This window comes from Colobus angolensis, unplaced genomic scaffold, assembly GCF_000951035.1.
Source record: "Colobus angolensis palliatus isolate OR3802 unplaced genomic scaffold, Cang.pa_1.0 Scaffold306, whole genome shotgun sequence".
NCBI classification, from domain to species: Eukaryota; Metazoa; Chordata; class Mammalia; order Primates; family Cercopithecidae; genus Colobus; species Colobus angolensis.
Window position 1 is genome coordinate 385,960 of NW_012116333.1, and position 27,361 is coordinate 413,320.

General features: G+C 39.1%; 1 protein-coding gene and 1 pseudogene across 3 annotated transcripts in view; both read right to left on the minus strand.

Annotated features, from left to right (window-relative positions):
• Window positions 1-27,361, minus strand: part of LOC105517731 — a 731,019-nt pseudogene that overhangs the window by 350,843 nt on the left and 352,815 nt on the right. The gene's annotated exons all lie outside the window — the stretch shown is intronic.
• The window catches only part of MARCH8 (membrane-associated ring finger (C3HC4) 8, E3 ubiquitin protein ligase), a 126,125-nt gene that overhangs the window by 87,544 nt on the left and 11,220 nt on the right, over window positions 1-27,361 (minus strand). The window contains exon 2 of one of the 2 annotated variants that reach the window (XM_011950312.1): window positions 7,117-7,209. The exons of the other annotated variant lie outside the window; for it this stretch is intronic. The gene's annotated coding sequence lies outside the window, so the exon portion shown is untranslated. The remainder of the gene's footprint in view (window positions 1-7,116; window positions 7,210-27,361) is intronic. 2 annotated transcript variants of the gene reach the window in all.

A 27,361-nucleotide genomic window follows, 5' to 3' on the forward strand; every position in this document is an offset into this window, starting at 1 on the left:
CCCGGCTAGTTTTTTATATTTTTTAATAGAGACGGGGTTTCACAGTGTTAGCCAGGATGGTCTCGATCTCCTGACCTCGTGATCCACCCATCTCGGCCTCCCAAAGTGCTGGGATTACAGGCTTGAGCCACCGCACCCGGCCTGTACCATCATGTTTCTTTAGTATTCCCTAAGGTGTTCCATACAGAGCAGGGGTAAAATATTCCAGGAACTTTAATTTGTGCTTCCTTATGACTAAACCTTGTATCCTTCCAGTTTCCTAACCTTTCTGCACCACTGACTGTGATATGTATATATACTAAAGAAGCTGAAAGAAAGAAAAGGAATACTGCTCCCATTTTCCCATGGTGAAATCCCAAAGGTGGTTAATGTCTATTAAAAACTAGTAGTTTTATCACTAACTGGCACACAGGTGGTAGAATGTTTAAAAAAAAAAAAAAAAAAAAAAGTAACTACCATAAAATATATATACAATTACCAAGAGTGAAGAAATCATAAGACAAATACATCCCACAGACTAAAGTTCACCCAGACACAAAAGACTGAAGTTTGTTAGTTTTTAACTCTCCTAGAGTAATTTAGAGCATTAGCAGGTGCAGTGGCTTGCATCTGTAGTCCCAGCTACTTGGGAAGCTGAGATGGGAGGACCACTTTAGGCCAGGAGTTCGAGACTGGCCTGGGCAACATAGTAAGACCTTGTCCCCCACCAAAAAAATTCAGATAATTACTAGAGGTAATAAAGGGTACAATAAATGTTAAAACAATAATAAATAAGCAATGCTGAAGATAAGTGGAAAATAAAATCCAAAACATAAATGATTTAAACAGATAAAAGTATCTGAAGAAACTAAAAAGTATAAACATACTGCCTGTGAGTAATAATGCTGGAGGAAAAAACTAGATGAAAGCACTTGCAAATCGTAAGTACTTTACATGCATATTTCATTTAAATCTCACAGCAGTGCCAGGAGGGAGAGAAACAAAATTTTATCTCCCTTTCATGCATGGTTTAAAGAAATTAATCAACTTGCCCAAGTTTTCACAGCCATATTTCAAGGACTCTCAGCTGCTAGCATTTGCCTGATCTTACAGAAGGTGCCAACAAAAAAGTTTTATGCAACTAGACCGTAATTGCCCCTGACTAACCTGGGATTCCAAGGTGCCACTTTCAGAGATGTTAGAATGGATAAAAATGCACAACTTATGCTTGACTAAATATGATAGCGTGCAGCAACCTACCAGGTGAACCTAAAATATGTAGTGGTTTTGTTTTGTTTTTTTTAATTTCACAGTGGCACTGCTACGGGAAGGACTAAGATAAAACATGATATGTTCCTGTCTTTGTTGTAGTAGAGTTATTATAATCCCTATGGATATAGAAGACAACATGGAATTCACATTTGAAGTATTAACGAGTGACATGCCTTTTGCTGCCTTTTTTGTCTATACAGAGGGACACTTAACTAAAGCAATGGTTATATCTGCCTAAAATTTGGCAAAGATAATAAATTAGATATTTCAAAAGTGGGTTATTTTAAGGCACTAAGATATGCCTCAAGCAGTTAGGTTTAATTCATGGCAGATATTTAACTGTATCATTTTGAGTGCACTTACAAATTTGTATCACAAGCCACAGAAAAGAAACACTGCATTTAAAAACTATAGCCCATATCCTTATGTTCTTTCATCTTTATTCTAGTAGACTATGCGAGGTATTTCCAACACACAACCTCAGAGGTTGAAGCCAAGAAGAGTGACAGAATGAACTCAAGGTGTGCCAACAATGCTACCCAGTAGGAAGAAATTCCATAAAAACTGGACCCCTAAGGAAAACAACAAAGCCTAAAGCTGGAAGTCTTGTCCAAATGCAACTGCTTGGCTAAGAGAGAGAGAGCTGTCAGGCTGTAGACTGAAAGGCAGTATATGTAATTTAGAAACCCCAGACTAACAGAGACCAAAGCTATGTGAGAGTGAGATGCTAATGTGGGGCAGGCAGGACTCAGCTCCAGACAGTGCATGCTATCGGGACTCCTTCCATGACTTGGGAAGACCTCAGTACAACCACTCTGGCAGGTATGTGAATTAGGTAAACAAGGTGTGATTACTGGGAAAAGGGCCTGGACTAATGCCTGGGCTTTCTGAAAGATTTTGCATCTCAGGGAAATTATGGAATAGCCATAATATTCCCTTGGTAATAGAATACAAAAATACTGAAAACACTCAAAGTTAAGAAAAGGGAAAAGAGAAGATTTGTTAGGGTTCTTTTAGCATTTCACTTCTGAGAAACAGAAGTATGAGTCTAACTGCCTTTGGAGTTGAAAAACACCTTCAATCCATCAAGCACAGAAATAGTCTGCCTTTGGCTAGGTGCGGTGGCTCATGCCTATAATCTTCGGGAGGCCGAGGCAGGTGGATCACCTGAGGTCAGGAGTTCGTGTGACCAGCCTGTCCAACATGGTGAAACCCCGTCTCTACTAAAAATACAAAAATTAGCCGAGCATGGGGGCGGGCGCCCCCAGCTACTCAGGAGGCTGAGGAAAGAGAATTACTTGAACCTGGGAAGTGGAGGTTGCAGTGACCCAAGATCATGCCATTGCACTCCAGCCTGAGTGACAAGAGCAAGACTCCATCTCAAAAAAAAAAAAGAAAAGAAAAGAAATAGTCTACCTTCTCGAACTCCTACAAGAGCTCCTCAGTGCTTGCCCTGCAGAGAACAGTGTCTGATCCCTATAGATAAGGAAAGGGAAGGAGAGGTCAAGGCTCCAGCAGCCCAGAGTTCTCCCTGGGTATTCACCACACCATTAGAGAAGAAAGCTATTTACTTTTCTGCCTCCCTCCTTGAAGGTTCAGTAATGAAGCCATGATTAGAACTGGAGGCATGGATTCCAGCCACTTATCAAAAGATGTTCCATTTTCTCTTGCTATGTAACAAACTACCCAAAACTTTGTTGCTTGAACATCCATGATTTCCTATTTCTCGTAATTCCATGGATTGGCTAGGCAGCTCTTCTGCTGCCCTTACCTGACTTACATAGGCTGCTTCGCTGGGTTCAGCAGGGAAGGCAGGGCCTTCTCCATGTGGCCTTTTCTTCTAGGCTTTTTCACATTGTGGCAGCAGCATCCCAAGACAGTTCACCCACTACACATGGTGCCCCTGCTTACACTGTGTCCGCTGATGTCCCATTCGAGTCACATGATTGAGACCAAAGTCAAGAAGGGGGAAAAGAGACTCTACCACTTGATGGGTGCTGTGGTTTGAATGTGTCCTCCAAGTTCATGTATTGGAAACTTAATCCCCAATGCAACAGTGTTGACGGGTGGGACTTGTAAGAGGTGATTAGGCCATGAGGGCTCTGCCCTCACTAACGGATTAATGCTGTTATTGAGGAAGTAGGTTAGTCATCATGGGAGTGGGTTCCTAATAGAAGAATTAGTTCAGCCTCCTTCCCTTCTCTCCGTCCCATGAACGTGCTCTCTTGCCCATCTGCCTTCCACCATGGGATGATGCAGCAAGAAAGCCCTCACCAGATGTGAGCCCCTCAACCTTGGACTTCCTAGGCTGCAGAAATGTAAGAACTAAATCTCTATACTTTCTTAATTACCCCATCTCAGGTACTCTGTTACAGCAGCACAATGCGGACTAAGACAATGGGAGAAACAAGTGAAGTCACACTGCAAACAGACAGAGCTGGGAGTGGTGCGGATGGGGGGGGGTGGTGATTCATTAGGAGCCATTTTGTAACAATTTACCACATACTGTTTTCCCTACTTTTGCCTCTGATATTAATAGTTTTTATCAGTAGAATTTTTTTTCAGGCGTTTTCATACCTATTATATATTCAGAGTTAATTATGATCTTTATAATATGGGGAAAAAGGTGCTCAACTCTATTTCTACTACAGAATAACATTAATAAATAGATCCAAAAATATTCCCAAGGTTTAGAGACTAGAATTCCTTCTAGTAATCCATATCTCTTGAAGATCTTATGTTCCTTAACAAACACATGGATCTTGTGAAGCATCTTTAGTAGGCTGACAGAGGAAGAAACTGTGGCCAAAGTTTATAATAGAAAAATCGAAGGCAATTATAGTCCATTTGAAGTGCTTCCTGCAGAAAGAATTCTCAGCATGCCACCGTATAACGCAGCATATAAAGACAATGGCATACACTGCTCTGCACCAGCCAGCTGTCATCTCAGGCAGGAACAAGCATATTCTCTACATACTGCAGTAAACCAGAAAAACCAGAACAGGATTTGCCTCACTACTCACCTTATCCCCTGACCATCCGAGATATGTCTGCCCAGGTAGGACAAATCTTCTCAAGGACCCCCGTACATGCCATGGTCAAACTTACCCTTGTTCATTCTGTCCCACCTTCTTGGGATGTTCTTCCCTCTTTGCGTATCAGGCCCAAAATTCTCTGGCCTTCAGATCATACCTCAAAGTATCTCTTCTCTACAAGCAAAACACGTTCCCTTTTCCCTTCCTTACTACCCATAGCACTTACCCAATTTCTTTACAGATGGACATTAATCATATAAAAACAGTCTTTCAATATAAGTGGTGGTTAATTTCACATGTCAACTTGACTAAGCCACGATATCCAGATATTTGGTCAAACATTACTCTGAATGTTTCTGTGAAGGTATTTTTTAGATAAGATTAACATTTAAATTGGTAGACTTTTTTTTAAGGCAGGACAGGATTTATTCCCATTTTACAGACGAAGAAACACTCAGAGAGGTCAAGTGATCCACCTGCTCTAGGTCTCAAGTCAAACATGACTCAGCTGAAATTTCCTCTCCTAGATGTATACACAATGGGAGTAATGCCAGACCTGGTTCTCAAAACAGATATGTACAAGAAAACTGTTTTAGTCTAATTCTTCTGACAACTGGAAAGTAAATATTCACCAGGCCCTGTGCACATAATATTACCATAAGTCAGAAGTCTGTTATTAGGAGCATAAAACCATGGTGCAGATTGGGAGTGGGAAGATACATACACAGAAACGATACCAAGAGTTTCTGTCAATTGCCCATGGTTTGAGTTCAACATTTTTTTAAGAGATGCAATTTTTTTTTTTTTTAGGAGATGGGGTTTCACTATGTTGCCCAGGCTGGACTTGAACTCCTAGGCTCAAGTGATCCTTTTGCCTCAGCCTCCCAAGTATCTGGGACTATAGGTGCCTGTCACCACACCCAGCTTCTAAACTGGTAGATTCTGAGTAAAACATCCTGCTTTCCATAATGTGGGTGGGCCTCAACCAATCAGTTGAAGGCCTTAATATAAAAACGACTGACCTCCCCCAGAAGAGGGAATTCTGCCAGCAGACTGCCTTCAGTCTTCAACTCCAGAATCAACTCTTCCCTGAGCCTCCAGCCTGCCAGCCCACCCTACAGATTTTAGACTTGTCAGTCTCCACAATCATATGAATCAATTCCTTAAAACAAATATCTCTCTCCCGATCTCTATCTATCTATCTATATATACAGGTGTATCTGTACACACACACACAGACACACACACCCTATTGGTTTTGCTTCCTTGGAGAACTCTGACTGACACAATGTATCACACAGTTTAGGTCATTCCTTGCAGGGTATAAAGCCTGGCCTACTTAAAAGGCTATATGCTCCCTGGACTGTTGCATATTTTTTAGCAATCCCTGCAGTCTTCTCAGTCTTCTGTACCATCATGTTTTTTTTTTTTTTTTTTTTTTTGAGACGGAGTCTCGCTCTGTCGCCCGGACTAGAGTGCAGTGGCCAGATCTCAGCTCACTGCAAGCTCCGCCTCCAGGGTTTACGCCATTCTCCTGCCTCAGCCTCCCAGGTAGCTGGGACTACAGGCGCCCGCCACCTTGCCCGGCTAGTTTTTTATATTTTTTAATAGAGACGGGGTTTCACAGTGTTAGCCAGGATGGTCTCGATCTCCTGACCTCGTGATCCACCCATCTCGGCCTCCCAAAGTGCTGGGATTACAGGCTTGAGCCACCGCACCCGGCCTGTACCATCATGTTTCTTTAGTATTCCCTAAGGTGTTCCATACAGAGCAGGGGTAAAATATTCCAGGAACTTTAATTTGTGCTTCCTTATGACTAAACCTTGTATCCTTCCAGTTTCCTAACCTTTCTGCACCACTGACTGTGATATGTATATATACTAAAGAAGCTGAAAGAAAGAAAAGGAATACTGCTCCCATTTTCCCATGGTGAAATCCCAAAGGTGGTTAATGTCTATTAAAAACTAGTAGTTTTATCACTAACTGGCACACAGGTGGTAGAATGTTTAAAAAAAAAAAAAAAAAAAACTACAAACTATTATTTGCTTTATGATCCTGGAATCCATTCTTTTTAATTTTCTCCACCTAGAAAACACCTTTTAGTGAAAAAAGTACAATAAAAGCCAAAAAAAGTTGTAGTCGATCATCAAAATAATAACCCAAGACCAAATTTAAAGTAATATAAATGTAAATCAGGAAATGGTTTTTAAAGTCAGCTACCACATCTTAAGAGATTTTCACTTTATTTTAAATCCCTTTGGGAAGACCTAGAAAATTTCATTCATTTATCCTAAGCAAACAAATGGATAAGCATGTATTTTCATAGTCTGACCCAAACAATGAATTGGTTCATCCATCATTTTCCAAGCATCTTCTAAGTGCCAGGCTCCTACTAGAAACTGGAGAATTTTGGAAGTGAACTGGTGCTATCGTTCCTCCCTTAAAATATATTAGTGAATGCCCAGAAAATAAAGAATGCTCACATTTATTAAGCTACTCTCTTACAATGTGCATATTTCTGCTACTACCAGTTGTGTACATTATCAAAAACCTATTGTTTAATCTCCAAACCTGTTTATCAGTTGTACTCATTCTGCAATGGTATAATTGAATACCATATAAACTGATCACAAATGGACAAAAATGTGGTTACAAAAGTAAGAAGCTACTATTTCTATAAAACCTAAGTTGAATACTTTGGAAAGCATCCACACAGGCATATTACTTTCCTTAAAATTTTTTGACAAATTGATTATATATAAAACAACTATAAAAGACTAGAAAACAATTCTAAAATACCAGAATTCTGGCCAGGTGCAGTGGCTCATACCTGTAATCCCAGTGCTTTGGGAAGCTGAGGCAGAAGGATCACTTCAGGCCAGGAGTTTGAGACCAGTCTGAGCAACACAGCAAGACCCCATCTCTACAAAAAAAAATTTTAATTAAAAAAAGATAGAATTCTATGCTCCGATTGCTTCAAACATTCCTGAAGTCTTAAACAGAGTGAAACTAGAAAACACAAAAGCTACTCTATAAATGTGGCTTTTAACAATACAGAACTGAGAGGACCCCATAATACTCAAAGAAAGATTACTACCCTAGATTACAAGACTGGCCTTTTGCATCCTTCACTATTCCCAGAAAAATCCATCAGTAGCAGTAACATTACACTTGAATACCTCCTGAAGTCAAGTTGTTTTATTTAAAACTGAAATATCCCTCTAAAAAACAACAACAAAATTAAGTATGTATGTACAAGGTATTCACTGCAGCACTGTTTCTAACAGCAAGACACTAAAGACAATCCAAATGTCCATTAATATGGGACTGACAATAAACTATGGTAAATTCACACAATGAAATAGAAAAAAGGCATAATGAATGCCCCTATATACTTCTATGGAGTAATCAGCAGGAAATAATAGGAAGACAAAAAAGCAAGAAGAAAATTATGTGTAGTATGCTACCATTCACCTAAGATGGGATTAGGAGGCAGAAACTATATGTGTGTGCACATGCATGGATGTGTACACACACACACACACACACTCTTGCTCATATGTTTTAAATGGAATGTAGGGAAGAAAAATAGAGGGAACCACAATCAGAGCTAGACTTTTCTGATTCTGCCTTGTTTTACACATTTAGCTCTGGAACCATGTACATGTTTTCCACAATTACTTGTTTAAAAAATAATTGAAAAACTATCATCTCTAAAATTCAAGAGCAATATGAAATGAACCTAAATATTTATTAAATTAGTGGTACAATCATACAAAAAGGAATTATTTCAAATGACTTAAAATAGTTTTACCAGACACCCCTAGAGAAATCTATCCTAAAAATGAAAAGAATTTGGGAAAGTGCTTTTAATTCTTAAACTATTTTCAGTAATCATATTCTTAGTAGTAACACTGGTAAGTAATGGTATCAATATGATTAAGAACCAAAATTTTTAGCATGAGACAAATATAAAATTAAAGAAATTCAACAAAATCATCTATTCCTAAGTTTATACTGGAAAAATCAGTATGAAACTCATAAAATATTTTACCTTAAAAACAACGTATTTCCTAGCCCCATCCTCTGAAAAGACCTAGAAGTAACAACCAATCTGTAGTTTCCAGACTGTGGTCACTAAATACAATTTCCCTCTGAAAGGAACCAGGGCTGGTTGAAGAAAGGGATAATTCCAGATCTATGGCTGTTAATGTACAAGATGAACCTGGACATCTTGTCACACAAGAAAGCAAGAAGCCATCAGGGGCACTCATGCCAAAATGACCCAGGAGCTAATGTAAAGGCACTCCCGTTGACCAAAGAAGGGACAATTTGGACCAGGTGCAGTGGCTCATGCCTGTAATCTCAGCTCTTTGGGAGGCCAAGGCAGGTGGATCACCTGAGGTCAGGAATTCGAGACCAGCCCGACCAAAATGGAGAAATCCCATCTCTAGTAAAAATACAAAATTAGGGCCGTGTGTAATCTCAGTACTCTGGAAGGCCAAGGTGGGCGGATTGTCTGAGGTCAGGCATTCAAGACCAGCCTGGCCAACGTGATGAAACCCCGTATCTATTAAAAATACAAAAATTAGCCAGGCGTGGTGGTGCGCGCCTGTTGTCCCAGCTACTTGGGAGGCTGAGGCAAGAGAATCGCTTGAACCCAGAGGTGGAGGCTGCAGTGAGCCGAGATTACGCCACTGCATTCCAATCTGGGCAACAGAGTAAGACTCTGTTTCAAAAAAAAAAATACAAAATACAAAATTACGTGGGCATGGTAGTGCATGCCTGTAATCCCAGCTACTCAGGAAGCTGAGGGAGAAGAATTGATTGAAGTTGGAAGGTAGAGGTTGCAGTGAGCTGAGATCATGCCATTGCACTCCAGTCTGGGCAACAAGAACGAAATTCGGTCTCAAAAAAAACGGGACCATTTGATCATTAATAAGAACAACCGCGGCCTGTGGCTGGGTACACTGGTTTGTGCCTTATAGTCCCAGCTACCAGGGAGGGTAAGGAGAGAGGATCACTTGAGACCAGCCTGGGCAACACAGTGAGACTCTGTTACTAATTTAATTAACTCATTAAAGAATAACTGCAATGAACTTAAGAAATCATCAAACATATTAAATTCACATGTTGGCGGGACGTGATGGCTCACACCTGTAATCTCAGTACTTTGGGAGGAAGAGGTGGGAAAATCTCTTGAGGCCAGAAGTGTAAGACCAGCCTGGGCAACATAGTGAGATTCCATCTCTCCTAAAATGATTTCTTTTTTAATTAGCTGTGTTTGGTGGTGCATGCCTGTGGTCCCAGCTACTTGGGAGGCTGAGGCAGGAGGATCACTTGAGCCCAGGCTGCAATGAGTCATGATTACACCACTGCACTCCAGCATGAGGGACATTGCAAGACCCTGTCTCAAAAAAAAGGAAAAGGAAAGAGTATCTGTTTATAATGATATTTTTTTAAATAAAGGAAAAAACACTGGCCATTTTTGGAAATGCTAGGGACCCTCCAAGAGTTACAAGTAAAGAGAAAGAGTCACTCATTTAACCTGACTTCCCTGTATAAGTTATACCTCTGGGTAACTGAATAGTTTGTAAAAAGAAACTTCTCTATAGTAGTATTCCAGCAAATAAATGAAAAAGAAATGATGAAATTAGAATTGTAACATCTTGCATGCCCATGATTAAATAATGGATCCAAGTGAAGAATAAGTGGTCACTACTGTTTCAAAGCAAAAAAGTCACTCCGCAAAATTCATATATAACAGTATGAGCAAGTGCACAAGATAAATGACATGATTTTTTCAGTAAATAACATTTCAAGAACAAAGAAAATAAACCTATAGCTTAAAAGATATTAAAGAAAATCTATCAACTGAATGTAATGTGTAGATCTTGTTTAGATCCTGATGCAAAAATCACAGTGCACACAAACACACATACAAAATTGTGAAATAACTCTGGGATGATAGTGGTATTGTGTGATTTGTTCTAAGAAAAACAGCCCTTATCTTTCAGTGAAAGTACTAACATATTTACAGATAAAATGAAAAGAACAAGAATGTACCCTCAAAAATGGACTGGGAGAGGAATATAAAGAAACAAGAGGCTATGAGTGGATGCCAGCTGGTGCCAGGCACAAGGCGATTCACTGTATTCCTCCTTTACTTCTGTGTATGTTTTAAATTCTCCATAATAAAAGTTTTGAAACTTTGATGTATGTCTGTATGCTTTAATAATAAAATGTTAATGGCATACAAAATTTTTCAGGATTTCCTGCTTTAAGTTCAAATGGCTTCTCCAGTTCTTTCCGCAAGAGGCATCTGGGGGTCATGTCCCTTATTTCTCTGAATTATCAACTAAAAGCACAGGGCCTGCTACACAGGAAGTGCTCAATAAATGTTAAATGAATGAATTCTGTTTGCTATACTTCTCTGCTCTGCTAAACTTTCCAAAATTCTAATCTATTGATCCAATTTGTAGTAAAGGATGAGTAAACAGAACCAAATATTAAAAAGATAAAAAATCCAAAACCCTGTACTTACGCTTTTAAGTCTATGTTCCATTAAAAAATGCTTGTTTTTTCTTGTGGTAAAAAATACAAAACATAAAATGTATCAAATTAACTATTTGTAAGTGTACAGCATTCAATATTGTGAGACAGAGATCCAGAATTTTTTTCATCTTGCAAAACTAAAACTATAACCATTAAACAACAAAAGGTGCTTATTCTTTTTTTTTTTTTTTTTTTTTGAGACTGAGTTTCACTCTTGATGCCTGGGCTAGAGTGCAATGGCACCATCTCAGCTCACTGCAACCTCCACCTCCCGGGTTCAAGCAATTCTCCTTGCTTCAGCCTCCCAAGTAGCTGAGATTACAGGTGTGTGCCACCACACCCAGTTAATTTTTCTATTTTTAGTAGAGATGGGGTTTCGCCATGTTGGCCAGGCTGGTCTTGAACTCCTGACCTCAGGTGATCCACCCGCCTCGGCCTCCCAAAGTGCTGGGATTACAGGTGTGAGACACCACGCCTGGCCCAAAAGGTGTTTATTCTTAATACTTCCTACCCATTGTCTACTCTATCCTATACAGACCTCTAGCTACCACAAGCATTCAAAGTATTATTTTCTGACAATATACATTGTGGATCACCAGCACAATAACATCAAATAGAAAACAACCAGTCCTTAAAGAAAAGAGGAAAGGGCTGAAGTCTGACTGTGAACAGAAGACCATATGACCTCCTGTGCGGAGGAAAGGAAGATAGGGCTGGAATGTGGTTTCAGGGTCACTGTAAATGGAAGTGAGGAACCAAGACAGGAAGAGGCAGGCCCACAGCTAAGAGGAGGCTGCATGGGCTGCAGAAGGACTCATTCCATGTCTGCATTTAACAAAGGCTTATCACTGCTTAGGCAGCCCCATAACAATGATGTAAAGGCCTCTGGTAAGCACATAGAATCAAATTAATAGGGGCCTTAGGTCAGGTACCTAGGGAAGCACTATGCAAATCTCGAATTCAACAGACTTTTAGTTAAATATGCTTATGCAGGTCTACAAAAAAAATGACTTGGCTATAAATTTGGTAGTAACTTAGTATACTATGTAAGAAATATCAATGATCAGTATCAGTGACCAGTGATCACTGATATTTTTCCATGTGTTACTAGAGTTCTAATTATCTTTGGTAATAGATGAACTCTTAGTCAATCACTCCTTTTTCAAAAATCACTTTCATACATTATTCTTCAGAAGCATGACTCCCAGCCTGAGTCTGCACTGGGACAACTCCAGGAAAGACACAGATTTTGTACAAGACTGAGGATACTAGCAGGGTCAAGGTAGACAACGACCTGTTTACCAAAAGCACCTAGAAATCTCCAGGGGACAGGGATCTTGGGGAATGGACACTCATTCTACAGCAAGAGTCCAGGTTTAATCTAAAGAAAGCCACAGACCATGAGAACAGAGTAGCGGCTTGGAGAACAACATGGTATCTGTCATTCACACTATCCTACATAAAAGCAAGGGATGATAGAGTGGTATTGTGTGATTCATTCTAAGAAAAACAATCAAATTAAGGACATTCTCAACAGGCTCTGAAGAACAGTAAAACTTCAAGGAATCAGCAGCATGGAAAGCAGCAGCTGTTAGACACAGGACTGACAGCAGCATGGGTAATAAGGAACAACCTGATGGCCACAGCCATGACAGTTGCCCTATCAATACAATGACCTTTGCACTACAACAGTGGCTGCACTTTCGTTGCCAGGCACAAGGTGGTGGCTCTCAGTTCTGCCTCCAACACTAGCAGGCTGTGTGCATACAAACACACATACGTATACCTATGTGTAACACCCAGCTACTGACGGTCAGACCGGAGAGTACACAGAGAGAAAATGGGAGTAGAAGTACAAACGATCTTTCACCTTTTCAATATTAACTGATTTTTTAAATAATTATATAGTACCACAAATAAAACTTTTATTTTGAATAAAATAGAACACATCGAGGCCTAAAGGGAAAAAATATGTAGTAAAATCAGAAAAATTTAATATAGAATTTATAATAAAGTCCCACTTGTGCTTTGACAATTCTTGCCTTTTAAACCGAGTAATATTCCAAGTAAATACATCTTTAAAAAAAGAAAAGGTATAGTTTAAAATGTAGCAATTTAGGCCAATTTCAATTATTCAGGAGGAATATGAATTTTAGGAAAGGAATGAATAACTTTAGCCCTGTCATCATCCAGAAATTAGAAGTCAGTAAACATACTGTAAATTTAACCTGCCTGTATGCTTTTCAACTTAGGGCTCTGGGTAAGAATGAATGCCATAACAAATGTGAAAATCACTTGTAAACTATACGGTGGTATGTATATAGATGATAGTTATCTACCATCACAAATGTGCTATAATTTTTTGATCTGACTTTATAATACAGAACACAATATAATGAATTTTTAAGAAATTTATATTTCTTAAAATGGTCCCTAAGGCTTTTTTTTTTTTTTTTTTGAGATGGGAGTCTCACTCTGTTGCCCAGGCTGAAGGGCAGTGACACAATCTCGGCTCACTGTAACCTCTGCCTCCCAGGTTCAAGCGATTCTCCGGCCTCAGCCTCCTGAGTAGCTGAGATTATAGGCATGCACCACCACGTCCAGCTAATTTTTGTATTTTTTAGTAGAGATGGGGTTTCATTGGCCGTTTCTTATGTTACTAATTCATACACATAATAATTTGTTTTCATTTAACTGAAGATGCTCTTATGTATACTGATATTTCAATAAACATGAACATTAAATCTTTGAGATTAAAACCTCCATAAATGTAACTGGAAACCTGCATTTCCTTCTTGGCTAGAAACCCATAAACAAAAAAAATTTCCAAGTGTGCATTAGACTCATAATGGTTTTCACACAAGAATGAATTGTATAAAAATTTTTAATTCGCCAAACATCTTTCTGCAACTGGGTCATTCATTTTCTAAGTTAGAGGCCTTTTATTTTTATAACTTTGGGGCTTCAAAAATAATTTTAAATACCTTAGAAGTATACACCCTAAGTATACATCACAGCACCCTTCCAAGGGAGGGGGCCTTGGCAGTGAGATTTGAACACAGAATCCTTCCTCCCCTCAACAAAGAGACAGGCAGCTGCTCCAAGGAGTGCCAATCTGCTGGCTGGGGAAGAGGCTAGTTAGGCAAGCTGGCAAATTAGGCACTAAAAGGGAGGTGAAGCTGAAAGAATACATGGAGTGAAGGAAGATCCTCAAAGATTCACAAGCAAGGACGAGGTGAGAGGGAGCTGAGGACCAGAAAAACGAGATATGAAATACAGAAAAAATAATGTGAACATGAGGAAGCCTTCTGGTTGTAGAAGACAGGTCAGAGTGGTAGGAACAATTGTAGAAAGATGCAAACTTTCTTGGAAGGCCAGGAGGTTTTACAAAAGCTTTGGAAAAGGATTTGGCGGAAGGCAGCCAGACTCTCTTCTCCAGTGCCTGAAAGCTTAGGTTAGACAACAAGGGGATGTGAATAAACTGATTTAGATAAGTTAGTTTACTTAGGCCTCGGAACCTGGCCTTTAATCATCCTTCACACAGGACTGCTCTCCCCAGGGAGGGTGACTGTGTTGATTACCCACAAGTGTGCTGACTCAAAGCCATTGTCATTAAACCTGTGCTGAATAAATGCCCGCAGTACCAGCCTGCCATGGCCGAGGCTGCTGACTTTTTACAGCACCCTCCTCGGGGTCTGTGAGCGGCCCAGTCCCCTAGCCCGCTTCGCTAGCCCGTTCTTTCACTGGATACCTGCATGTGAGTGCATTTTTCATCCATCGTTCAGCCAGGGTCTGCGGGTCAGACCCAGCATCTGGCCTCATGGGAAGAGTGTAGCAGACAAGAAGAGAACAGCAGAAATGCAATGAGCAGTAAGTGTAGCTGTTCCCTAGAACTGTGTTGGATCCTTACAGCTATTCAGCTCCAGTTTCCTTGTAATCTGAAAATAAATACTTTATTCTTAAAGAACACTGATGTGAGTTTCTGTTCCTTATAATTAAAAAAACCTCGTATAAGATACATACAAGGATAAGATATATTTAAATATGCAAGGGAAATAAGGCAAAGAGAAAAAGGAGTATGAAAAAGGTAACAGTCCCTTCCCAGTTCTTTATGATAAAACCATGTTATCTCCATATACAGGAAAAGAATTTCAGTTCTCTATAATGGCAGGGCACCTGTCTAGTGCATTCAAATATGGTAATAACAAAATATGTCAAAAAGGGAATGAAAATAAAGCTGGAAAAATAAGCTTACAATAAAAAGATTACCATATACATAGAGAAGTAAATCTCTATGAGCCAGAGCAAGCAGAAAGAACAAATACCAGATACTGCCTTCACTACCATTTCAGATAATGTAATTATGAAACAGATTCCTTTTTTTTTTTTTTGAGACAGAGTCTGGCTCTGTCGGCCAGGATGGAATGGCATCATCTTGGCTCACTGCAGCCTCCATCTCCTGGGCTCAAGCAATTCTGCCTCAGCCTCCCAAGTAACTGGGATTACAGGCGTGTGCCACCACGCCCGGCTAATTTTTGTATTTTTAGTAGAGATGGGGTTTCTCCATGTTGGCCAAGCTGGTCTTGAACTCCTGACCTCAGGTAATCCGCCCACCTCGGCCTCCCAAAGTGCTGGCATTACAGGCATGAGTCACCACGCCCAGCCAAAACAAATTATTAAATAGCAAATTATGTAAATAAAGAAATTTTTAAATGAACAAACAACAAAGTACTAAGAACAGCCAGTTTGAAACAATAAAACATTGCTTTCACAAATTACAAATCTAAGTATTAAAATGAAAACCAAATGAGTTAATTAAACAGCGTATTAGTCACAGCTAAAGACAGATTACCAAACTACATGCCAAATTGGAAGAAATTACCCAGTCAGGGAAATAAAAACTACTAAAGAGATTAAGGGATATTGAGAATAGACTGAGATGGACTCACACATGACTAACTTGAGTCCTAGTGGGAAACAATACAGAGAATAGAAGAGAAGCAATACATGAAGAGGTAAGGGCTGAGAATTTTCAAATACAGATAAAAGACTCAAATCTAGATTTAAGAAGCACAACGTACACCTACCAATATAAACAAAAAGAAATCCACCCTTAGACTCAAAGGCATTGTGGTAAATCGCAAAATAAAGCCAAAGAAAATATTTTAAAGCACAGAGAACAAAGACAGACTACTACAATTAGCTCTGACTATAGAATTTTTACCAGTAACAAGCCAGCAGACAGTAGAATATTATCTTCGAACTATCAAGGAAACTTGTCAAGTGTCATCATATGCACAGCAAAACTACCCTTCAAGAACAAAGATGAAATCAAGATATTCCCAGCTAAATAACAGAGTTTATGATCAGCAGACGATCACCAAAGAAACCTCGTGCTTAGATAAGTTTATTTAAAAAAAAAAAAAAAAAAAGAAACTTTAGGCCGGGTGCGGTGGCTCATGCCTGTAATCCCAGCACTTTGGGAGGCTGAGGCCAGTGGATCACGAGGTCAGGAGATCGAGACCATCCTGGCTAACACGGTGAAACCGCGTCTCCACTAAAAATACAAAAAATTAGCCGGGCATGGTGGCGGGTGCCTATAATCCCAGCTACTCGGGAGGCTGAGGCAGGAGAATGGCGTGAACCCGGGAGGCGGAGCTTGCAGTGAGCCGAGATCGTGCCACTGCACTCCAGCCTGGGTGACAGAGCGAGACTCCGTCTCAAAAAGAAACTTCAAAAGAATATACTGTAGAAAAATGGAAAATGAGCTCAGAATGGAGATTTGAGATGTCAGATGAAACGACGTTCAAGTATTAAAGTACCTGTCAAATACCTGTCAGCAAACATTCCCCACGCTAAAAATAACAATAGTTTGCAACAGGATTTAAACAACAGCAAGAAAATAAAAATCTCAAAATTCAGTGTTTAAGCTAAGGGCATGAGGAAGGGGAGGTCATTAACGTACAGTTGACCTTTTGAACAATACAGGTTTGCACTGTGCAGGCCGACTTACATGTGGGCTTTTTTTTTTTTAAAACCAAACACAGATGAGGGATGCAAAACCCACATATATACAGAAAGTCTCTCTCCCTCCCTCCCTTCCTCTCTCCTTCCCCTTCCTTCCGAGACAGAGTCTCACTCTGCCACCCAGGCTGGAGTGCAGTGGCACCATCATAACTCACTGTAGCCTTGAACTCCTGGGTTCAAGCGATCCTACTGCCTCAGCTTCCCGAGTAGCTGGGTCTACAGGCCTGCACCACCATACCTGGCTAATTTTTTTATTTTTTGTTGAGACACTGTCTCACTTTGTTGTCCAGGCTCGTCTCGAGCTCCTGGCCTCAAGCAATCCTCCTGCCTCGGTCTCCCGAAGTGCTGGAATTACAGCCGTGAGCCACTGTGCCCAGCCCCGATTTTTCTTAAAGGCAGGTTCTGCTGGGTCAACAGCAGGATATGAATACATGCAGGCTGTAGTATACACGAGGGTCCAGGAACCAATCCTCTGCATATGTGAGAGATGATAAAGTCTTTGTCTTGGCAGGCAATTAAGATAAGGTTCATTCAGCTTTGTTAACTTAACTCTATGATAATATCTCAAGAATAAACCACAAAAAGACTTCCAAACCAATACAGAGGAAAAATACCATAAGAAAAAAAATCAAGTGAAAAAATCTTAATTGTATTCTTAAAAAGAACAAAAAAGGAGCACAGAAAGTGTAAACAGAAAGCACAAAGTAAAACGGCAAATATTCATTACAAATATATCAATAATCATAATCTATGTAAATGAATTAAACTTGCCAATTAAAAGACAAATAAGATTATTTTATAAAACATAAACTTCAGTTACATATTATTTACATAAGACATACCCAATGAATAGCACAAAAAGTTTAAAATGAGGACTAAAAAGGTTAAGTAAGCACCAGTCAAAAGTAAACGAGAATTACCATATCAGAATAAGGCTTATTTCAGCTGTTACCCACTGAAAGTAAGAGAAAGTTAACAACACATGGTCTTAATGAGGGAACAGGTATGAAATCTCAGCAAAGAAATAAAAAGTGGCCAGGTGTGGTGGCTCATGCCTGTAATCCCAGCACTTCAGGAGGCCATGGTGGGCCGATCACCTGAGGTCAGGAGTTCGAAACCAGCCTGGCCAACATGGTGAAACACTGTCTCTACTAAAAATACAAAAATCAGTCAGATGTGGTGGCAGGCACCTGTAATCCCAACTACTCAGGAGGCTGAGCAGGAGAATCGCTTGAACCTGGGAGGCGGAAGCTGCGGCGAGCCGACTGTGCCACTGCACTTCAGCCTGGGCAACAGAGTAAGACTCCATCTCAAAAAATTAAAAAAAACAAAAAAAAGTATAAAATAGAAACAAATATAAATTCAAAAACAGAAAAGATTGAAAATTAAAACAAAAAATTTACTCTATGATCTTAACAGCCGACTTAATATGACACAATGAACTGGAAAACAAACCAGTAGGAATTATCCACACTGAAAAACAGAAAAAAAGACTGGAGAAAAATGAATAAACTCTCACAAACTTCTGCGATAATATCAATCATTATGACATGTATATAATCAGAAATGCAGGTGGAGGGGAACAAAGTGAAACTTTAGCAGAGAAACTATCTGAAGATGCAATAACCAAAAACTTTCCAAATTCAACAAAAAATACTGACTTATAAATCCAAAAGACTCAGTGAACACTAAGTAGGATTAATACAATCCTGAGCACACTGTAGATAAATACAGAAATACACCTGAGCACACTGTAGATAAACTGCTGAAAACCAAAAAGAGAAAAATCTTGAAAGTAACTAAGAATAAACAATAACAACGATGACAATAACAGTAACACGATGGCCAGCTGATTTTTTTAATCGGAAAAACAAGTCAGGAAGTAGTGCAACAACATCTATAATGCTCAAAGAGAACTATCAGCCCAGAACTCCACATGCAGCAAAAACATCCTTCAACAGTGAAGACAAAATAAAGACATGGTCTGATAAACAAAAACTAAGGAAATTAATCCCCAGCAAATGATAACATATAAAAATTAGGATCCACCAAAAAAAAAAAAAGTACTAGAAGTGTTAAATGTGTGGATAAATGTAAAGAACTATCTTTCAATTTATTCTCTTAATTTCTTTAGAAGACACTGGCTGTTGAAAGCAATAACAACACTGTATCACGGGGCTTATAATGTAGGTGTACATAAAATACATGACAGTAGGCTGTCACCTCTGTAATCCCAGCACTTTAGGAGGCCAAGGGGGGTGAATCACTTGAGCCTAGGAGTTCAAGACCAGCCTGGGCAACATGGTGAAACCCCAATTCTACAAAAAGCACAAAAATTAACCGGGCATAGTGGCGCATGCCTGTAGTCCCAGTTACTTAGGAAGCTGAGGTGGGAGGATTGCTTGAACCCAGGAGGTGGAGGATACAGTGTGCCAAGACTGTGACACTGCACTCCAGCCTGAGTGAGAGAGTAAGACCCTACATCATAAATACAAAAATAAATATAAATATATATGACAACAACAGCACAATGACCAGGTAGGGAATGGAACTGTGTTATTGCAATTCTTACACTTTATGAGAAGTAGTATGTTAATTCTAAGTAGGCAAGGATAAGGATGCAACTACAAAAAAAAAAAAAAAAGTCATTAAATGGAATACTAAAAAATATTCAATTAGCCCAAAAAGAAGTAGAAAAAGAGTAGCAGAAAAAAAAAAAAAAGGACACCAAAGGACAAACAGTAAACTAGTAGATCTAAACCCAACTACAGTGAATTCTCATTATTCATAGCAGTTACACTCTATAAAGTCATCATGAACACTGAGTTACCAAATATGGAACCACTGCTCTTGAGAAAATAGTATTAAGTCCCGGCAAGCCTCTGGTCCTGCTACCTTAGTCAACTGATCAATACCTAATCTTGTTTTATATGTGTTTTTGTTTAAAACACTTCATTTCATATCTATTGTTAATTTACTTATATTAAACTCATGGCCAACAGCACTACAATTCTTGTCTGAGTGAAGCTTATCTAATACATGAATTATAGGCTTTTGATTTTAAAATGTATATGAAAATTCAAAGGACCTAGAACAGCCAAACAATCTTGAAAAAGAACAAAGTTGAATGACTTAAACTATCTGACTTCAAGGCTTCTTACAGAGCTACAATAATCAAGAGAATATTGTGCTGCCCTAAAGACAAACAAACAGATCAAGAGAACAGAATACAAAGTCCAGAAACAGACTCACACATATACAGTTAACTGATTTTCAGAGGAGGCATCAAAGCAATTCAATGGGGAATGAAAAGTCTTTTCAACAGTGCTAGATCAGTTGGATATCCAATACAGAAAAATGATGAACTTCAACCCCTATCTCAAACTATTAACAAAAAATAATTTGAGATTGATCATAGATCTAAACCTAAAGTCAAAAACTATAAAACTTCTAGAAATAAGTATAGTATATATTTGCACAGAGTGTGGGCAAGATGCAAGGAAAGCATTTGATGAAATTCAACCTAAGGAAGATGCAAGAAGTACCACCCCCTCATGGTGTTAGATTAATACGGGTAGAATCAATATGAACTCATAGTTGTTAATATATAAGTGTGTATACATAGATGTTGCTAGGGTATGAATGTGTCCCCCGAAATTCTCATGCTGAAACTTAATCACGGTCTGGTATCCTGGTTCAAGCCTGTAATCCTAGCACTCTGGGAGGCCAAGGCAGAAGAACTGTTTGAGCTCAGGAACACAAAACTAGTCTGCATAACACAGTGAGGTTTCATCTCTACTAAAAATAAAAATAAAATTAAAAAAAAAAACTAGCCAGACATGGTGGCATGCACCTTAAAGCATCCCAGCTTAAAAGTCCCAGCTACGCAGGAAGCTAAGGCGGGAGGATCACTGGAGCTCAGGAGGTCAAGGTTGCAGTGAGCACTACCGCACTCCAGCCTGGGTGATAAAGTGAGACTGTCTCTAAACAAAAAGATAAAAAGAAAAACAAAGAAACTAAATTGCCAATGCTAATATTAAGACTCGAGGACTTCACGAGGTGATTAAATCACGAGGGCATAGCCTTAATGAATGGGATTATGGACCTCATAAAAGAGCCAGAGGGTGAAATAAGCCAGGCACAAAAAGACAAACATCACACGTTCTCACTTATTTATGGAATCTAAAAATCAAAACAATTGAACTAATGAACACAGAGAGTAGAAAGATGGTTACTGGAGGCTGGGAAGGGTAATGGGGGCCTGTGGGGAAGGTGGGGATGGTTAATGGGCACAAAAAAAATAGAAAGGATGAATAAGACCTACTATTTGATAGAACAACAGAATGACTATAGTCAATAATAACAATTATATATTTTTAAATGAGAGTGTAATTGGATTGCTTGTTACACAAAGGATAAATGCATGAGGGGATGGATACCCTATTCTCCACGATATGATTATTTCACATTGCATGCCTGTATCAAAACATCTCATGCACCTCATAAATATATACATACCTACTATGTGCCCACAAAAATTAAAAATTAAAAATATTATTTAGAAAAAGGGCTGGAGGGAGTTAGCTCCCTCTTTAGAGACCCTATCTCTAAAAAAATTGTTTAATAAAATATTAAAACATGGATATACATGTATGTATTTACACACACACAAACATATCCTAGCTGTGGCCACTGAGTAGGCCTAGAAATAACGACACACCAGTTGCAATAAGCACGTCATATATCCAGATCTTGATTTCCAAATACCATTCATTCCTCACTAATAGTAACAATGCTCCTCTAAGAAAAGCTAATTTGAGACTGGGTGTGGTGGCTCACGCCTGTAATCCTAGCACTTTGGGAGGCCGAGGCAGGTAGATCACGAGGTCAGGAGATCAAGACCATCCTGGCTAACACAGTGAAACCCCGTCTCTACTAAAAATACAAAAATTAGCTGGGAGTGGTGGTGCGTGCCTGTAGTCCCAGCTACTCAGGAGGCTGAGGCAGGAGAATGGCGTGAACCCAGGAGGCGGAGCTTGCAGTAAGCTGAGATCACACCACTGCACTCCAGCCGGGGGACAGGGCAAGACTCCTCAAAAAATAAGTAAACAAATAAATAAAAAGAAAAGCTGATTTGAGGGGTGGGTCATACAAAATGAGCCCAAAGCATCTTTTTGCACGTAAGGTAAATAAGTACTCAAAGAATTGTGGAGACATATAAAAAGAACACAGAAGCCAGTCTGAAAGAGTTTACACAGACCAAATTTGGGACGATTTTAGTATCAAAATAATCACAGTAATGAATTACAGACCACTAAATACGTATATGAATCATTCAAATAAATAATTGAACAAATAAATAAATGGGACGTGGAGGGAGGAGGGAAAGGTCTTCCTTACAGTAGAATGCCAATCAATAGCTACAGAAGGAAGTATGCAGTTGGAAAGTCATCATTGGCGGCTAAAACTAGTGGGTGAAAGTTTGATGAGGAACACGATATTAACACAGTGTCAATACATATTAACTTCAAAGAGGAAAACAGTATCACGGCAGTAAAGAAATCTGGCAGATACCAACTTAACCAACCATTTGATGTTATCAGCAATATTGGAACAAACTGACATCAGGTTGCTCCTAATATGTTGCACTGAGAAAAATAAAAATCACTTTTTTGTTATCCTTGCATAAAATGCATGAACTGAATCTAACCATGAGGAAACTTCAGACAAGTAAAAAGTGAGGGACATTCTAAAAAAAAAACTGATCTGTACTCTTCCAAAAGATCAATGTCAAGAATGACAATGAAAGGTTAACAAAGTACTCCAGATTAAAGGAGACTAAAATACGACAATTAATTTCACAGTGATTCTGGACTGGATACTGGACATGGAAAACAAAAGGGCAATAAAGGACATTATAGTGTTGAAATTGCACTATAAATTAGATAACAACACTGTACCAATTGTTAAATTTCTTGACTGGTAATTTTACTGTGGTTACGCAAGAGAATACCCTGGCTCTTAGAAATACATGTTGAAGTGTTCTTAGGACCTATACAACTTAAACTCAAATGAATCACAAAAAAATGCATTTTTATATATGCATATAAAGAAAGGGGGAAAGAGTGATAAAGCTAACGAGGTAAAATACAAACAACTGGTGAATCTTAGTAAATAATATGTAGTAATTCCCTATACTCTTTGTGTTTTTTTTTGAGACACGCAATCTCAGTTCACTGCAACTTCCACCTACCGGGTTCAAGCGATTCTCCTGCCTCAGCCTCCCGACTAGCTGGGATTACAGGAGCCTGCCACCATGCCCAGCTAATTTTTGTATTTTTAGTAGAGACAGGGTTTCACTGTGTTGGCCAGAATGGTCTCAATCCACACCCGGCTAATTTTTTGTATTTTTAGTAGAGACAGGGTTTCACTGTGTTGGCCAAGCTGGTCTTGAACCCCTGACCTCAGGTGATCTGCCTGCCTCGGCCTCCCAAAGTACTGGGATTACAAACGTGAGCCACCGCGCCCAGCCTGTGTACTTTTTTTGTAAGTTACACATAGAGCAAAAGACGTAAGTGGAAAACTAGGTAAGCTTTTTTTTACAAAAATGATAGACAAAAAGCCCTACCCTTCATATATAAAGAAGCTATATAAAGCAAATTGCTTTTAAAAAACACTATAACACCTCCAAAAGATTAATAGGAAAAGGACATGTACAGTCAATTGCACAAAAGAAGCTAATGAACTTTTAAAGGAAAACAAAAACAAAAAGTCAATGAAAGATGAGATGTTTTCCACCTGTTAAACAGATGATGTTTTCTTTTTAGAAAACATCAACACTGGCAAGGATGCCCTAAAATGGCCACTCAACACCTTGCTAGTGGAAGCATTAATTAGAATCCTTTAGGAAAGCAGTTCAGCAATATGAATCAACAGCCTTAAAAATATCCACACCAGGCCAGGCACGGTGGCTCACGCCTGTAATCCCAGCACTTTGGGAGGCAGAGGCGGGTGGATTACCTGAGGTCAGGAGTTCGAGACCAGCCTGGCCAACATGGTGAAATCCTGTCTCTATTAAAAATACAAAAGTTAGCCAAATGCAGTGGTGGGCACCTGTAATCCCAGCTACTCGGGAGGCTGAGGCAGGAGAATTGCTTGAACTCGGGAGCCAGAGGTTGCAGTGAGCCGAGATCATGCCACTGCACTCCAGCCTACAAGAATCCGTCCCCCCCCAAAAAAAAAAAAAAAATCTACACCATTCTAGTTAATAACACTATCTGAAAGAAATAATCTAAACTGTGGACTAAAATTTATGCTGAAGATATTCATCAAATGATAACTATAATAGCAAAATTCTTTAAAACAATCCACGTTAAACAATACAGAAATCATTAAGTAAACCACTTAGGATATAACCACAAAATGCAATATGCAGTCATTAAAAGTTATTTAAAATCAGAAAATATGACATAATAAATGTTAAGAGAATAAAGTTTACAAAATGGGCAGTTAGGATGATTTTAAGTAAAAAAAAAAAAATTCATAAAGCTCAGAACAGACATATTATAAACAGTGACTGTTTGAAAATGAATATAAGCAGGGAATGTGAACACTTGTCCCAGTCTCCAGTTTATGAGATCTTACCCCTCACCACCTGTGAACTACCACTGCTTACATGACGGTGCCTGTCTCACTCCCTGTGCACTCCAAGTATTTCTTGAGGGCATAGTATCATACCTGGCTGCATTCAGTAAACTGCTGCTGCTTCAAATTTACAAACTCTCCCACCTCATTTCATACATGTAAAAAATGAATCTAGCTATTTAAGTCACCTGAAAATTGAAACTATATTGAACATGAAGTTCGTCAAGAACGGGTTTCACTTTTCTCTGCTCTTTCAAATAAAAACATTAAGGAGGAAACATGCTTGGAGCTTTCTTTCGTTAACAACAGAATCCAAGGTAGGCTTGAGACAATATAAAGATACCACATACCTGATTAGTATTGTGTGCTAGGACCAGCAGTTGTGTCGTCGGTTTATTTTCATGTCAAAGAACATTTGCTTTAGCAGTCTAATCTTAGCTACCACAAAAAAAAAAAAAAAAAAAACACTCACACACACCCATCTGTGTGCTGCAGTGCTCAGCCACTACCCAGGGCCACACCTGACTCCAGCTCCGCCCTATTCCCCACTGATTCCACCTTCTACTTGGCAACTTCTGCCTAATTAGCTGAGCAGAGCAGAGTCAAGCGACACGAGGCTGTGAGCAAGGCTGGGAACATGGAGAAACCAAATAAGAGTAGGAAGACCTTAACGTGGCAGAGGGCCAACTGAGCGGCATTCGTAAGTCTGTGGTTCTCAACAGGGGCAATTTATCACCCCAGGGGATTTTGCCAGTGTCTTGGAGATATTTTTAATTGCCACAACTGTGGGGGTGCTAATGGCGCCTAGTAGGAAGAGGCCAGGGATGCGACTAAACATCCTACAATACACAGAACAGTTCCCCACAACAAAGAATTATCCAACCCCTACTCTCAACAGAGCTAAGGTCAAGAAATCCTACCACAGACTGATGCATTCACTAGTACAGTGCAGTCTACTGTACAGTACAGTTCAGCAGGAACAAGACACCCAGCGGTTAGAGGAGACCTGAGGTAGTTCAGGAAATGTAAGCATACACATTACCTCCTCACTCAGACGCTAAGGTGACCAAAATTCTACCTCAAGAATTGGGAATGAGGGCATTGTAATTAATTAATTAATTTAATAAAACTAGTAAGAATGCTTTTTTCCCCCAAAGGCTTGCTCCTATAAATATCTTATATTTAAAGACTGCTTCACAGCAAAAACTGTAAGATAATACTATCAAAATTGCCCAGACTGGTAAACATCTCCAGAAAACTTGGCAACACACATAGTCAATGACAAATTTAGTTGTGTATCTCAACAGGACCTAAAAACTCAAACTCAAAGTTCCCAGCTTAGTTTAAGTGGAAAGTGTCAAGTTTTCAAAGATCACTCAAAAAGAAGAAAAGGGCTGCTTTCCCAGATAATCATCAAGAACTACACAAGACTTAGAAGAGTAACATTTCAAAACTGAGAACACTACTTAGGCACTTCAAACAAACAAACAAAAAAATGCACTTTTTTAAAAAGTGTATGAATCATCATTACTATAATTTGGTTAAAGTCATGACCAATGAGTCAAGCCACAATAGGTTTTTGAAAATTATTTTAACAATCTTATGCCATTGATTTCCACCTGTGGGAGGCCAGAAGGTTAGAGAAGTCATCTGGTAGTATCCCCGGCTGGCTGGGGCTTAAATAACTTCAACCTGTCTCTAAAGCATCATTTTTGCCTATCTACCTTGACCTCTGTCCTTTCAGTGTTAGGAAATACCCATCATTTAGGGTGGCCCACTTCAATGTTGGACAGGAATTAACTGTTAAGACTGTGTCTGTTACGCTGAAGCAAGAGAACCTCCCGTTCAACTACGGTATTAGTTTTGAATCACGTGAAACCAGCCTAATTATTCTCTATACAGCAGCCCTTCAAGTTTCCATATTATCTTGTCTTTCTCACCCAAGCCTTTTTCTTCTCGAAGTTGTAAAATGCACTCTCCCCACAAGCTGTTACAGTTAGCTATTTAAGTGATACAATTAAGATCCAATAGGAGACCAAAAAAACCAGAATGGCAGAACTGAAAGGAATCAGAGACCAACCAGTTCAAACCCAATGCCATTTTTAAAAATGAGTAAACAAGGCAGAGAGAAGCAAGGCTGCTTGTCAGAGGTCAAGCTATTCAGAAAAGTCAGGAGCAGAATTCAAGTTTCCTAACTCTTTTGCCCCTCAGAACTGTACACCAAGTTGTACAGATGTTGTGTGAAAGGACTGACAGTTTTTGTTTTATGAAAATATACAGACTGAGAAAAGATCCGTCTAGCAAGAATCTGTATTAAAAAGTGATGCAGGTGAAAAAAACTAGGTAATTTAACTTAAAAATTACATAAGAAAGGAAATGTAGTCACAGACTACTACCTGATTTGCAGATGAATGGTTGTCACTAAATATTTCTTATTGATTTCACTAAAAATAGGGATGTAACCATAGTCAGAGTGGGAAAAGGCAAATGAGGAGTTTAAGATGTCCAAATCCTCAACTATCAAAATAAGAAGGCAATGCATAATATTTACAGCGGATAAATAAATAACAGTGGAATAACATGTTTAGAAATATTAAAAGTAGGTACTGTAACAAGAAAAGTTTGCCTCTATTTTTCATTGTAAGACTTTATGCTCCCTATTTTTAAACAACGTCCAAGTATTATTTTGATAAAAATTTCAACATTAATTTTAAGATACAGAAAAATAAGTGATTGGTAATAGATAATGTTGTAGGCAGGTGAACAGGGGAAAGAGCACCAAAACACCATTAGTCGGAGTACAGATTGAAATAAAAATGGGACAACCAACTACCCAATTTAAATCCCCT